At 37.8% G+C, this 16,151-nt stretch overlaps 1 long non-coding RNA gene across 7 annotated transcripts; it reads right to left on the bottom strand.

The window, feature by feature from the left end:
- LOC106503013 lies at positions 490-15,602 on the bottom strand. 7 transcript variants are annotated; one of them, XR_001296688.2, is made up of 7 exons: positions 15,284-15,602; positions 14,849-14,927; positions 13,228-13,345; positions 7,295-7,351; positions 6,658-6,716; positions 1,831-1,868; positions 490-887 (listed from the first exon to the last, which is right to left on the bottom strand). It is a non-coding gene; the product is annotated as an uncharacterized LOC106503013 (long non-coding RNA). The 7 variants fall into 7 exon arrangements; XR_001296691.2 differs by having other exon boundaries at positions 490-884; XR_001296692.2 differs by lacking the exon at positions 1,831-1,868 and having other exon boundaries at positions 490-884.

Genomic DNA, 16,151 nt, shown 5'->3' with positions numbered 1-16,151 from the left:
AGCATGCATGGCTTCTAGTCCAGAACTTGAAGAGTTACAGAAAGAGCTTGGGCAACAGCTAGAGCAGCTGCAAGCCACATTGCTTCTCCAGGCCCTCCCGGTGAGCCAGCAGATAGTGAGAGCATGCATCCTCATCCTCTGCCAGTACCCAGACCCACACAAACATTTAGGGCTAAGGGATGCTTCTGCCTTTTCAAGCGCATACAAAATTCTCTTGTGACCTACCCTAACCTGAACCACACAAGGAAGAGAATTCAGGAAAACATAGTCTTAGTGGAAACAACAAGGAAAAAAAATTTCTTATCCATATTAATGTGGGTTTATCCTCATATATGGGCTTCCCCGGTGGCTCAGCAGTAAAGAATCTGACTGCCAATGCAGGAGACATGGGTTCGATCCTTGGGTCAGGAAGATCCCCCAGAGAAGGAAATGGCACCCCACTCCAGTACTCTTGCCTGGGAAACCCCATGGACAGAGGAGCCCGGTGCGCTACAATCCAAGTGGTCTCAAGAGTCAGATGCGACTTAGTGACTAAACAATAATATTCTCACATATATAGTGATATTATAACCTTTCTTTTTTCCTCTGATTGGTTTGAAACTGATTCACATGAAGCATCAAAGTTTGGTGACTATTTCCTCATTGTCCCACTTAATTCTGGCTGAATTCTTTTATTTTCTTGCTTGATGATTGGATATTGCATTTGTATGGTTTCAGAAGAAATAATACAAAGGCTCTGATTTGAGTTGCTAATGAGAATCTTTGACTGCGGCCAAGGTTTCCCAGATTAATACGTGGTCTCAGTCTTCTTCAAAATTCTCATCCGTCTACAGCATGATCATTTTTGCTTGGATATCAAAAGCACATTTGTGTGCTGACATAGCCTGCTGAGGAGAAAAAATTTTCAGATATGCAATGCATATTTTAACACCATCATGAGATCCCTTGCTGCATCCTCATGCATGGCTGATAAATTATTGAATACTTTATTTATTCAATTCAAATAAAACCCCAATGGTCCCTAATATTTTCTTTCAAAATCTCAGAAGCCGATAATTTTCTAGGTCCAATATTTCTGTGCAGGAGAAAGCTGATTGGAAGAGGGAGCCTGTAGCTTCTTGAAATAACACTTTACATAATATTGACAGGAAAAAAGATCAAGGATGAAGAAATTATTGAGGTGACGGGTGACCCTAAATTTGCCATCAAGCTATAGGGACAAAAGCTGCCTCCATGTTGGATCTCTTTTATTTTACCCTTTGCTTTTCGTTGTTTTTCTTCTTCTTCTTTTTTTAAACTATAATTCCTAAAAGGAAGCTGTCTATAGCTGTAAACATACATAATAACTTGCCTCAGGGAACCGTGCCCCTCTGCCTGAATGTTAAACTGCTGCACCTCTGTTCTGCTCACAGGGAAACACCTTGCCCCTGCCTCCCTGTGAATAGCTGCAGAAAGAAAGAATCTAATACATCCTCTCCCTAAAGCTGGCCAAACCAGGAGATATTTTGCAAGACTTATTGCCTTTTTGCGTGACTTCCTCACTCCATCCCCCTTTCTGTTCTATAAAAGAAACTGGCATGCCAATAAGATTGTACCCTAGGACTCCAGTCCACCTTCTTCTTGGATGCCAGGCTTTCTAAATAAAATCGCTATTCTAAGGAACACCTCATGACCTCAGCACCTGATCTCCAGGTTACTGGTCTGTTATGCAGCAAGTAGACCAAGCTTGGAATTGTTGACAGAGCCACTCGGGGTGCTGCCACTATCTTTACTTTTGGTTTACTGTTATCTAAGCCAATATCCTTTGAAATATTCAATTTAGTTACTTACCCCTGATGGGCAACAAGAAGAAGCAAGACAACCCACATCTATATGTCCTCAGCAAAGTTGGCAGGAGGGAAGGAAGGAAAAAGAGCTATCAGGAAGAGATGGTCCATGGTTTTAAGGCTTTATCAGACCTGTGACTTTTCAATATTTTTGATTCTATGCTTCCTACAAGGCTTTCCAACAAGCTAGTAAAATTTTGTTTAGTTGAAAACATGGAGGTGATTTGCAAATATCTGAAAGGGGATGATTTATTTTTAGGATTTTACATTCTTGCAGCTTCAGGTTTGAATCTCCAGTACATTTGATAGAGGAGAAGACACACATGACCACATTAACTCTATTTCTGTGAGATGGTAGGGCGCTAAGGATGAAGTGGATAAGAAGTGGTCTCTTGAGGCTGGAACTATCTAGCTTTCTTCTCATTTTCCAGTCAGTCTGCTTACATACGGAATTTTCTCTAGACACAGTTATTGGTGAAAATAAGTCAGTAATTCTTGAAAATTGTGTTTCTTCAATAGAGCAAATATTATCTCTTGTACTTATATACTTTTCAAATATGGATAAATGTTAATTATTATATATTCTTACATCTACATGTAGTCTAATTGACTCCTTCAAAGAAAGTTTTCATAAATGTTATGATTCTTTCAAATTTTGCACATAAATGAAAATGTACATGATTGAAGGTTTTATTTTCTGAGGACACTTTAAATGAATTCTCCAAATCATTGAGTATACAATGTCAGTTAACACAGATGTATGAATTTGGATGGCCCAGAAAAATAGTAGATAGAAGTTATTTTCAGGAATTACTTATAATATTATTTCTGATTCATTCCCTTATATATATTGCTCTTTATGTTATGAATTTAAGACTATTTTTGCTTTAGAGATAACTAAAGTTTATCTTGAATCAAGTATTGTTTGAATTATATAAATGCTTATTGAAAGTCAAAATATAACTGAAATTCTGGATACAGTAAGATGATAGCTTCCTTATCTCTTTGTGCCTCAGTCACCTGAGTAAATCTACATTCTTCCAAAAGAGGTTCTTTGGGGGAAAAAATTGACATCTGGGTCCCTATCCATAACTTCCCTTTTCCATGTGACCAGATCAACTCTCATGACCTTTAAATACCTTTAGAAGATAAACCAATTCAGACTGAAAAAAAATTTAGTTAAACCAACAGTCTGACTTAAATCACCAATTTTATTTTATTATATTTTGCTTTGAGATTGAATTGCACAGAGGACAGATTTTAGAAAAATGGTCTGATGAGTTCATGGGTGCGGTCAAGAGCTCTTCCGTATAACAAACATCCTTTTGCTAAACAAACAGAGTTTTGACTTGATTGTATTCTTTCCATTCTCTGAAATTAATGAGAAAGAGTCTCCAACAATCCAAATCTGTGTACAGAGTCGAGATCTAAGACATCGCTAAGTCCTTACTGGAGCTAGTGAGGGCTGTCTTAGATTTTTTTCTTGTTTCTGGGCAGCTCTCCTGCCTGAATCCAAGGGTAGGGAAGGAACTGCTACATCCACAGGAGCGATATCTAACAGGGGGTGGGGGATAAAACGGGTACCATAAACCATAATAACTCATGAGTCTGGATTAGCTCCTCAGAGAATTTTCTTTCTCTAAAGTTCTGAAAGGGGATTCCCCCAAGAGTAACAAACATGCACAAACTGCAGATCTTTTAAAGACATAATTACTTTGCCCATAAGAGACCTAAGACACATGTCTGCCTGTCTCTGTTTGGAATCACTGCCACCTCATGGATTAATGAGTTCTGTATCCTCCAATCGCCTCATTATATACCTCTCTCCGCTTTATATGAGTAGCCAAATTTATCAGAATACACTTTAATGAATATGAATTGTCCCTTTTTTTATGATTTAAACTAACTGGTTTATAAGAAAGCCATTAATGAGGTTAAAAATAATATATACAACCTGTGGGAAAACCTGTGTAGTAATTGGGCTTGTTGCCAAGAGCACCAAAGACAAGGGTAGGGAGAAGAGGGGCTATGATGGTGGAAAAAAAGAAAAATACCCCTTTCCATTTTTTAAGGTTAAAAAAACAGTCTTTTTACCAGAAAGCTTAATTTTATAGTGCTGTGGATTCACACAGCCAAAAATTTGGCGACCGTATTCAGAACCACACGGGTCTATTTTATGATAAAGAATTCAGAACATCCGTGTTTGCTTTCTCATAGAAAAAGAAATCTCAGTCTTTCTGGTCTTGACGCCTCGCCCACAGTTTGCAGTTAAGCATCCCCAAGAGAAGCAAACAGGAGTCTGTGGTCTGAATGAGGTGTTTCAGTATTTTAGCAGCTTCTTCTTTTCAATGATAGCTTCTTCCTAGTAGTTAGTTTCAAGTTAAACCTGAAGTTCATGAAATGCATTTCTTTAAAGAGAAAGTCTCTCTGTATATGTACTTGTTTGGTTTAATACCTGTCTATCCCCCTTTAAATGTAAATTCGATGAGAGCAGGGACTTCATTTTCTGCTCAGTCTTTAGTGCCTGAAACTGGGAGGGTCTGACCCATAATGAGTTATCAATAAATATTTGCTGAATAACCAGCGAGAATATGAGCTTTTAAAATGTTAAAACTAACCAAAGAAATAATTTTATTAAAGCATAAGTCTAGGAACTAAGGTTTCCCTTAACTAAACAGTATGATCCGATTATTCAATATAAGGTTTGTAAATGAAAACCAGAGAAATTAATGTCATGATTTTCATTTTGAAAAGTGTAATATAAGTGGACTTCTGAGATCAGATTTATTTTAGATAAAAACACCGTGAACTCCATCTCATGATATTGATTGACTTCTTTGACCAACAAGTGTCCGAAACGGTATAAGTCAAAAGCATTAGCAGGTTCATTCATTCAACAAATTAGTATTAGCACCCCTGCTATGAAAGACTCTTTGCTAAGTATTAGGCATACAAAGCTGGAAAAGATATGCTCTTCTCCTGAAAATAGCCTGTGGTCCCACAGAGAAACAATAAATCAAAATTATAACAGCATACTATTCCTATGATAAATACACATGCAGAAAGCTATCTGAGGTCAGAGTGGGGCACAATAATGACTGAGGATGGAGTGGGACAGAGAATGCTTTCTTAAGGAGGTGCAATCAGACCTGTATCTTGAAAGATGAGTTGAATCTAATAAGATGAAGAAATGGAGAAGGACACTTTAGGCAGAAGGCACTATGTGTTGAAGGCAGAGTGACCTGAAATATCATCAAGCAATTTGAATACTGTCCCCTATGATTGGAGAAAGATCAACTTGTGTGAAAGCAAGGAGATAAGCTCATGCTTCTGGTGTGTACAGGCTTTACCCCTGTTCAGGAATCACTGTACAGGGCCCCTCGGGCCTCAAGGAGAGCCAGCCAGCCCATTGGGAAGGAGACCAGCCCTGGGATTTCTTTGGAAGGAATGATGCTGAGGCTGAAGCTCCAGTAGTTTGGACACCTCATGCGAGGAGTTGACTCATTGGAAAAAACTCTGATGCTGGGAGGGATCGGGGGCAGGAGGAGAAGGGGACGACCCAGGGTGAGACGGCTGGATGGTATCACGGACTCGATGGATGAGAGTCTGAGTGAACTCTGGGAGTTGGTGATGGACAGGGAGGCCTGGCTTGCTGCGATTCATGGGGTCGCAAAGAGTCAGACACGACTGAGCGACTGAACTGAACTGAACTGAAAGTAGAGACCCATTAAGATACATTCCTTCTTTTCTTTGTTTTGAGTAAATTTGTGTAAGCAATCAAGGAAAAACCTTGTGGTCTTTCTCCTTTTTTGTTTTTGAGATGGGGTTCTTATGTCTGAGGCATTTCATTTGTACCATCTGTTGAAATGGTCATGGTCAGGTATTGATTTAGAGCAAATAAACTTACATAAACTAATCCCACTGCAAGAGTCATTAACTGTACATTTTGGAGTGGGCTTCTCCACTAGAATATTATGCCAATCTCTTCCCATAAGAACTCTTCCAATCCAAGTGAAGTGTTCTAATGGACTGGTCACAAACCAGTTTCTCAGTTGCAGTGAAAAGGATACTTTATAGGCCTATAAATCATGAAAAATCAATTATTTTTATCTGTCAATCATAAAATTATAAGGTTATGGACAAGGAGAAGTGTCTTAAAGCAGGAAAGAATGTGAGTATAGAAAATTTGAGACAATGGTGGAATAAAGAAAAATAGAGTGGAGACGCTGAATGGCAATTTGTATCTTGTAGCCTGGGGTAAAGGTTAGAAGTGATGTCTTTGGGGGGAGACTGGCCTGGAAAGGGAGGCAGAAGGCAAGGGCCAAGGACCTAAAACCACGGGGATCAATTACTCAACTTTGCATTTAAAATTCAAATGTTGAAAGAAAATTCTGTAAGCAAACCATAAAACCTACATTTCCACTAAATAATTTTCAACATTTTCTTTCATAAACATTTAATGTTGTCAGATAGAGCTTGCCATTATATACTATTTTCTAAAGAATATGTCTCCACTGTCTTCAATATCATTATTCTTGATATCAATAGCTCTATGTATATATAATGGAATAATATCTTTATAAAATACCTTCTTGAGTTAACATTTCTTCAAGCATGCTTGAGATTTCAAAATAAACAGGAGAATTTAACTTTTTGTTGTAACACATATTCATGCCTCCAGTTACATACACATTTGGACACAAGCAGTATCACCAATTATTTTTGTTTTCTTTAAATGCAGAAGGAGTTAGAAGGGAAGGCTTCCCTCCTTTTAGCCAGATAGGTGCTTCTGTACTAAAAAGCAGTTGCTGAAACATTTATAACCTCTTACGTTTAATTAATCCCATTTTTGTCACAATGAGTAAACCAGCAGAGACAGGGTTTTTCAACCTAAGGAAAAGTAAGAAAAAATAAAAAAACAGCAATGGAAAAGCTGGTCTTCTATCCACCCACCTCGGGCAGAGAATTAAAACAAACAACGGCAACTAATTAACATTGGCCCTGCAGCGTTCTAAGAGGCCAAAAATGAAACACCCACAAAAGAAAGTGGCTCCTTATTCACTGCACTAGTTTGCTTTTACTTTTGAGTAATGAATAAATACGACTCAAAGATAATGCAGAAAATAGGGAAGCAGAGCGAGGTTGTAAAGAGAGTGTTGAGATTTCTCCTTAGTCCAAAACTAAGCCTGTAAAATTTTCAACTGAAAACTGTAGAACATTCTTTTAAATTCATTTTAGATTTAAAATGAATATCTGACACCTCCCTTAAGTTATTTAGCAGAATGAATAAAATATTTTAAATAAGTGGAAAAAAGGAGCTTGGTATAACTGTAACTCTTCCAGATGATACAGCAAGCACTGATGGATTTTGCCCTCATCTTGAGGCAAGAACCTGGTTGATGGCGGCTCCCTAAAAGGACCTCACAAGTATTTTATTTCCTGCTTCCTTTGTCAACAAGCTGACGTACCATGGGTGGCACACACACGTCCTCTGAAAAGTTGAACTCTGCTTGCAGAAATGGGCTCTATTAAAAAAAAAAAAAGTAATATATGTAAAACAAAAAAATTCATGCCCCATTTGCTCTGAGGTCCCAAAGCAAAGAGATGGACTGCCTAACCTGACCCTAAAAGTGGGTCAAAAGAGAAAATGATTTGAAAATATGGTAGCATTGTAGAAAGAGTTTACCTAGACTTCAAGAGGAATTAGTGTAAGGGGAACAAAAATTTTGGATGCTGATTGAGTGAGTGAGTGATAGTTGCTCAGTCGTGTCTGACTCTTTGTGACCCCATGGACCTTAGCCTGCCAGGCTCCTCTGTCCATGGAATTCTCCAGGCAAGAATACTGGAGTGGGTTGTTATTTCCTCCAGGGGATCTTCCTGACCCAGAGATCAAACTTGGGTTTCCTGCATTGCAGGCAGATTCTTTAACATCTGAGCCACAAGGGAAGCCTCCAAAATAAATCAGTTTTCCTTAAATATTTTTGATAATGTCTAATATATTGACATGTGGTGTGTCCATGATACATTGGTGAAAAAGTTGCTGGGATACTGAATTGCATGATTTTATTATGACCATAAAAATAACAACACTAATGCCACAGCCACACATGTGTCTTTGTGGTATACATGAATACATGTGGTACTTATGAATGTACATGTATGCCTGTAGGTGTTCATAGAAAAAAAGGACTGAAAAGACATGCATTACCCCAATTACAGTGACTAGCTCTAAGTAGGGCAGGAAGAACAGAGGCTCTATCGTGTTGAAGCCATGGTATATACCTTGATGTTGTTTCAAATGTCTGCAATGAACAAAAGTGGTTTTGTAAATTTAGAAGAAACTTTAAAAATAAGTTTCCTTAATTTCTGAAGCATCCAGCTGCTAAGTTAAAGATGAAGAAGAGTGGCACTGATGAGTGAAAGAGGGTATTATCTCAAGTATCTGTCTCCCTCCTCTGCTCTGATACCAAGCTTTCTCCATCTTATACTGAGAACACTTAGAAATAAAAAATAGATCCATTTTCTTTCTAAAAAAAATGTAAAGAGAAGAAAAGAAAGGAAGAGAAAAAATATCCTGGGGCTGTTACACTCACTGCACATGGGATACTCTGAAGGGTGATAGTGGTAGATTATTCAATCCTTTATGAAATCTCCTCGTATTGTTGGAAATAAAAATTTATTTCGTCACTGGAACTTGCTCCCTGGAGTACCTCATAATCCTCTGATCACAGTAGAGGATTATCAGCAGTGAAAACTTAAAAGACCTCAGGAAACCTGATGGGTCATTGAACATTATTTGAAAACTATTGGTCTTTAAGTTATCACTATATATTGACTTAATAACTAACTGTAAGCTCACTAATCACCATGAGTTTATTGACAAAAATCTTCAACAGAAAATCAATTTTCTTGTTCAAGGTGGAGAGTTTGCTTAATTAGAATAAGCATTTAATAAGGGATAAACATTGAAAACTTACCTAGGACCATCATTTTTTCACAGGCAAGCCAAATTAGTTGATTATGTGAACTTCCTTTTCAAAGGAAAATTATCAACAGAGGGCTATCTTTGTCTTTAGGCATCTTTATCCTGAAGAGCTAAACTCTTTTTCCTGAGATAGCTAGGGGTGGTTTAGAAAAAGTGTCTGTGTGTTCAGTGGCCAGGCCTGTGGGGCATATTCTCCAGACTTCTGCCACCCCACACCCAGCTCTCCTCACCCTCCCCAGAAACTCAGAAGCAAATAATGTGGTCAAAAGAGATGTCTCCAGAGTTCATATTTGCCTTTAAATATAAATGAGATTGGCAAATATTTTAAGAGGGATAAATTCTTAACTTAGGTGCCAGAAAGAAAAAGGCAAACCAGATCCCAAGAAGGTATTTACAAAGTGGGCAAGTTTGCATAAATCACAGTGTCAAACACCAAGAATGCAGGTGGAATGGCTTTTCCCCTTGGATGCTACAGAAACAGCAGGAGCTCAGACCAGACATAGCTACCACTTCGGTGCAAGTCTGGAGAATTCCCTGCAGAGGAGCCCTTCCTGCCACAGCAGTTCTGCTGCTTACCTCTGATACTGGATCTATTTAGGGTCCTGGACCCATCAGGAGAGTTCCCAGAGATTCTGGAGTGACTACATTCAATTTATAAAGACACCTTAGCTCATACACATCTAAGTAACCAGGCTGTAAAGAAAAGGCCAAGGTCATGCAAGCACAAGCTAGAATTAGCAATAAGCAAGAAGCATGGAGGTTTTGTTTACAGAGCACAATGAGGAACAACAATTTCTCATTTTTGTGACTGATGTGACCCATTTTGAAACATGCAGGTCTCCATGAGCCAAATTAACCATACATTTTCCAGTTCCTTATATCACTTGGCTGTGTGCAGCCAAAGTCTGAAACAGCAAGTTAATTTATGTGCACTTCCCTTGCCAAGTGTGATTAATTGATGTAATATGTCAATTCCCTTTATGCAAATGTTAAAAATGCATCTTCATTTATATCCATATATACTGCAGATAAATGCTTTCAGCAGAGATGATTTCATTGGGGCAGTTGTGGGCAGTAGCTTCTTCATAGTTCACTTTAGGGGATTTTTATTGCACTTATGTTCAAAAAATGCTGTGCTTTCTACCATGGAGGAAATGGGTAAAAATCTTTTCTGCTCTCAAAGAGCTGAAAATCTAGTAGGAAAGATTAGCTTTGCCCCCTCCAAATATGTCATCTGAATCCCCCTGTCTTCTTGACCTCGGTATACGGAGCTACTTACCATTTGTTACTAAAGTCAAATACTCAGGAGTCGTCCTTTATTCCTTCTTAACCTGTACATCATTCCACCAGCAAATCTTATAGATTCTATTTCCAAAGTGTATAATGAATTGCCTTCTTGTCACCTTATGTGTTACCACCTACTGTACCTGTTGCTAAAAACAAATGACTTCCAAACTTTAGTTGCATAAAACAACTATTTTTTTAAATGCCCACAGATTCTGTGGATCGGGGCTTCAGACAGGGCATTACAGGGACAGGCTGGAAGCCAAAGCCATCCGAGGCACTTGTGCGTTGGGTGTTTGATGCTGGCTGGGGGCTGGATGTCTCAGTTCCTCTCCCTCTGGGTCTCTGCACATGGTCTCTCCACAGAAGGTAATTTGGGCTTCCTCACAGTAGGGTGGCTGGCTTCCCACAGTGAGTGCCCCAAAGAGAAAGAGCAAGGAGGAAGCTGTGTCCTTTTATTGTCTGTCTTCTGTCATGTTCTAATACCAGGACTGTGCCTGGCCTATAATAGGTGCCCAAGGAATATCTTTGAAATGAGAAAAAAATATATATATATATTTTATAAAAAGTATAGAAGAATTTCCCTGGAGAAGGCAGTGGCAACCCACTCCAGTATTCTTGCCTGGAGAATTCCATGGACAGAGGAGCGTCATGGGCTACAGTCCACGGGGTCCCAAAGAGTTGGACACGACTGAGTGACTAACACACACACAGACATAGAAGAATTGATTGTGTGAAATCTCTGAAGAAAAGTATCAAGTGCAAAACACAATGGGTTGCATTTAACAAGGAGGATCAGGGAAGGCTTCATAAAGGCATATTTGAGTTATGTTTTAAAGCAACTGTGTGACAAGAGGAGAAAGATAATGGGGAAGGACGGGGCCACTCAGATGGGTAAATCAGAGTATTGAGGGAAATTCCAAGAGGCAAATATAGACAGAAAATGCAATGTTTAAGAAGTTAATAGAGGAAAGAGTGGGGGACTAGTGTGCGCCAGATGATGAACGCTCTTCAGCGTGGTGTTTAGGCATTCTGACATTATTCTACAAACAATAAGGCCCTATTTAACTGTTTTCAGCAAAGATTGAGATATGAAGCGAATTATATCAAAAGACTGTCTTAGCTAGAGGAATGACATTGATTAAATGTTATATACATTTCCCCACCTAGACATGTTGTCTTCCAAAGGCTTATATTATCCTACAGAACTGTTAGCTAAAATCCAATTCAGAAAACTGAGGCAATCATTCAATTCTATAAACTAGAACTTGATGCCATTTCTACTTCTTGCAAGCAGAGAGTCCAGGGATATTCTCAGGTAGAACTTTATTTTCTCTGGAATTTACACCTAATTACTAAAATTCCTCTTCCATAATGTACATATGATTGGGTTCTACATGTAAATATTATGATTGGTCCCTTTTTCTCTTAGCAATAGCATGATTTGCTTAAATTAAACATTGGTTTTAGGAAATTGCTTTTCTCAACTTGAAGGTTTTAAGACCTACCTGGGGGGTGGGGGAAACATTGTGGTTAAAATAAGGGAGATGCTGACCACTATATTAATTAATTAATTAAAGGGAAATAATCTCTAAGTACAGATACCATTCATCTGTGAGTTTCCAGGTTCACAGAATAGCAATTTGTTACTTTTTATTTTAATTCAGCTACCCCAAGAAATGCAGATGGCAGTGCTTCCCAAAAGGGATACAAGTTTTCTCTGTTGCAGTTTCCAATGCAGAAGCCGTCTTACCTTCATAAAATCTATTTACCTGGTGGCGGGAGAGCAGAAGCTTTGGAGCAGTAATGTCAGTTGTAAAATATAAATCATCTCAACCAGGAGGATTTTTCCCCATGGTGCTCTTTTTTGAGGACAGATATAAATCCAAGAGGAAGACAGCTCCTTAAATACAGGCACAATATTACACTACTGAACAGCAGTCCAGAAACAAGCCCCTGTTATTGATCTGCTAATATTTGGACTATTTCTGTTTAATGCCACCCTTTGGATGGACAATGTTAGATTTGTCTTCCTCTTGATCCTCATCATAGCTGTCGCTACACTTGCTTTTACCCGAAACTAAACTCATAGCATCATCAGATGGAGCCAGTTAATACCTAACAAACTGGTTTTCGGTTGAGAAAATCATTTCAGTACTTTCTCCTGGGAGAGGTTTCTCTTTATACCTCTTATCAACGAGTTTATTGAGAGGAAAATTTTTTTCTGAATGCCCTATTTTCTGATTTATGAAGTCCTCACTTGCTGGTTGTTGTTTTGATAAGGACATTTTCGAAGCAGGGAGGAAAACCTGATTATGTTAGCCGCACGACACTTAAATTCGAGTATAAAAAATTCCCAAGAATGTGTTGAATTTAACAAATGCCTTATTACTTAAAAAAAATCACAAAACCTGGAGTATAATAAATTCTAGTGGGAGGCCCTGGATTTGGCAGTTAGGACTAATAATTATGGTAGATTTTGGAACATAGTTGCTGACAGCATGGCTCTGGGTAAAGTTTCTCTGTGAGCACAGATCTCTATTGACATATGGGAGGTTCATTCTCACAGCTCTCTGCCCCCGTGGCACCCCACACATCGCTATTATAGCACTATTATGGCACATTGTTTTATAACTCTTTATTTGTCCATCTTCCCCTCTAGACTGCAAACTCTTTGAAGCCAGATTCCCCCCCCCCCCATTTCATCTTATTCGTCTCTGCAGTCCTAATAACTAGCATGTCTTATTGATAGAAAATGTTTTATATATTTATTGTGCATATGTGGTTTTAAAACTAATCAGGTTCAACAGACTTTTCTAGATTTTTCTAGACTATTCTAGATGACGTCTTGAGTCATTACTTACTTTACTAGGCATCCAATGAAATAAGGATCCAGGTAAAATTCTTTTATCCTCAGATTTATTTAAACATAGGTGGATTTTAATCCTCACCGATCACTTCAATCAGTTGCTTGGGCACAATAGCTCTGTGTTAATTCTGCACCATACTGTTTGCTGCACAACTGGCTAATGCATTGAGAGATGAGTTGTTGGGGCAAGACAGAGCAGCTTCATTTTGAAAGCCAGCAAACCTGAAAGATGATGGACTAGTATCTCAATAAAACCATCTCACCTGAGTTAGGATTCAGGCTTCTTTTATACTAAAAGAGGAGAGGATGTCGTTGGTTACTGCAAACTTCTTGGTGCCAGAATCCTTTGTTCTTGTATCTGTCCACAGTGTTCCTACAAACCTTCAATAATAGAAATGTTACTCTCTATTCTGTAACTTTCTATATGAATGAAAAAGTGTTATACCTTTAAAAGTCAGAGCCTTGAGAATGGGCTAACCTATAGATTTCAGGCTGTAGGCAACATTCTTAGCTTGTAGCAAAAGCGATAGAATACAAAGCTTAAAGTAAAAGGAGCAGACCCAACATGGAGTCAGATTTGCTCTTTCCTATTACAAGTCTATGGATTCTTTATATTCTATATGTTTGCTGTATTTTCCTTTAAGAGATTAATCTATTTTTCCTTCTTAAAAAATAAAATGAAATATTTTCAATGCATCAACAAAAGTGAGAATAAGTAAATGAGTAGTGTGCCCACTACCCAGTTTTATAAAATCTTAACATTATGTGACATTTATTTTTCATAATTTTTGACAGGTTAAACATCATGCATGTAATTGAGGGTTTCTATGTACCTAACCAGCGATTTCTCTGCCTTTCTAATATCCTACAGTTTTTATAATTTCTCCACATCGTTTGTTCCTAAGCACTACAGATTACAATTCTGCAGATCTAAACCTCCATATAAATAATGTAATATTATGTATACATGTATAGTAGGTATTTAGTTTATACTTATTGCCCACTTATTTAACTTGGTTATTTAACTAACGTTTATTGACCTAAACCTTGTTTAGTCAATTATGGACTAAACAGGGTGATGAAAACATAGTGGGTAACACCACCAGTAAACTCTGCCCTTGAGACACATTCAAAAAGGGGCAGAAACCTGGACACTGTCACACTGAGTGAAGACAGACAGGGGAAGGCAAGTAAATGATACTGCTTACGTGCAGACTCTAACAAATGTTACAAGTGAACTTATTTACAAAACAGAAATAGAGTCACAGGAATAGAAAACAAATTTATGGTTACTGCAGGGAAGACAGGGAGGGATAAATTGGGAGATTGGGATTTACATATATACACTGTTATATACAAAATAGATAACTAACAAGGGGCTATTGTATAGCACAGGAAATAAGAATGGGCTATCCTGTATATTGTAATGACTTATATGGGAAAAGAATCTAAGAAAGAGTTTATATACATATACAGATATATAGATGATTCACTTTGCCGTACAAAAGAAACAACACAATATTGTAAATCAACTATATTTCAATATTACTATATCTAAAAAGGGACAGGCAGAAAATGAACAAATAAGGATACAGACAACTACTATGTCAAATGATATTAATAATGGATACTACAAGAAAAAAATAAAAAAGGAAATACATAGTAATCAGGGTATAGGTTGATCCACCAGTTTTTGTTTTATACAGAAATTTATCAAAAGGCTTTAATGATAAGGAGATATTAGCACAACCTGAAGGTTCTGACAATATGAGCCTGGGAGGCAAAGGGTGAAATAAAATTCTAGGTAAAGAGTACATCGAGTGCAAAGGCCTTGAGGTAGGAAATTTCCTGGAACGGTTGACAGAGCACAAAGAGGTACTGTACCTGGAGCAGGAAGCGATACTACGAAGGAACTTGCAGTCACTTAAAGGACATGCCTTTTGCTCTGAGTGAAGCGGACAACCTTTGAAGAATTTTGGAGAGAAAATTAATGCAATAGCATATTGAAATTGTTTGGCTGCACAGAAACCAAAAGAAAAATGGCAAAAACAAGGAGATCAGCTTGACACATGTTTTGATGTTTGTGGCTGGTGAGAAGTGTTCAGATTCTGGGTATATTTTTAAAGAAGAGCTGAAAAAAATTGGTGATGGTTGGATATGGAGTGTAAGAAAGAGTGGTGTCAAGAATTACTCCAAGTTTGGGACTTAAACAACTGTAAAGAGGATTCTTTTATTAATTGAGATGGGGAACGGTATGAAAAAAAAAAGAGAGAGAGACACATTTCAGGATGAAGAGATGGAGTTTGTATTTGGACTTACCAATTTTGATATGTCTGTTTAGCATCCAGGTGGGAGAGTGCAGCGGAAATAAAAACATGTCATCTAAGAAGGAAGTGAAGAGAGAAAGGAGAAAAGGGCTCAGAATGCAGCTCTAGTGTGTTTAGAGCTTAGGGAAATAAGGAAGAATCAGCAAAGGAAACTGAGAAGAATTAGCCAATGAGGGAGGAGGAAAACAGACAGAATGCTGTCCTGGGACGAAATCAAAGAAAATATTTCAAGAAAGAGGAATGAACAACTGATGGTACATAGCAGTGGTAATCCACATAAAATAACATGTATAATTTGACCATTGGAATAATCAATGTAGAGGTTAATGATTTTTGATAAGAAATCTTTCAGTTGGGTAGGAAGGAAAAACATTGATTACAGTGGGTTCAAAAGATAAAGGAGAATTTCTGATAGAAATACGACTGTGTAACTTACCATTTCCCTACTGGCCTTGGATAGAATAAATTTTCTGAAAGTAAGGGTCTCATCTTGAACTCTAAAACCTATATCATTTGCTTTCAACAAATGATAACTGAAATGAACAAGGCTGGTGGCAGTACTCTCACGGATGTAGCCAGTTCACAAAATTAGTTGAGACAGAGCTAAAGACGAGTGTTATTTATCAAAAACAGCCTGCCTATTTAGAAACAAAACCAAAAAAAGAAACCTTTGTGTACTGTTTCCTAGAAGACTATCTTTGCCTTATTGGACTCTTCACAGGAAATGTCTACCAATTGTTATTAGTCCAGGAAAAACTAATAACTAAAACCAAGAAAATTCATTCATTGAAAAGTAATTTTAATTATATGGCACAGTAACAATACAAGGACAAGAAAATATTTGATTAAACAGCAAATGT

This window comes from Capra hircus, chromosome 17 (assembly GCF_001704415.2).
Source record: "Capra hircus breed San Clemente chromosome 17, ASM170441v1, whole genome shotgun sequence".
In the NCBI taxonomy this organism is placed as follows: Eukaryota; Metazoa; Chordata; class Mammalia; order Artiodactyla; family Bovidae; genus Capra; species Capra hircus.
This window is presented reverse-complemented; position numbering and strand designations above follow the sequence as displayed.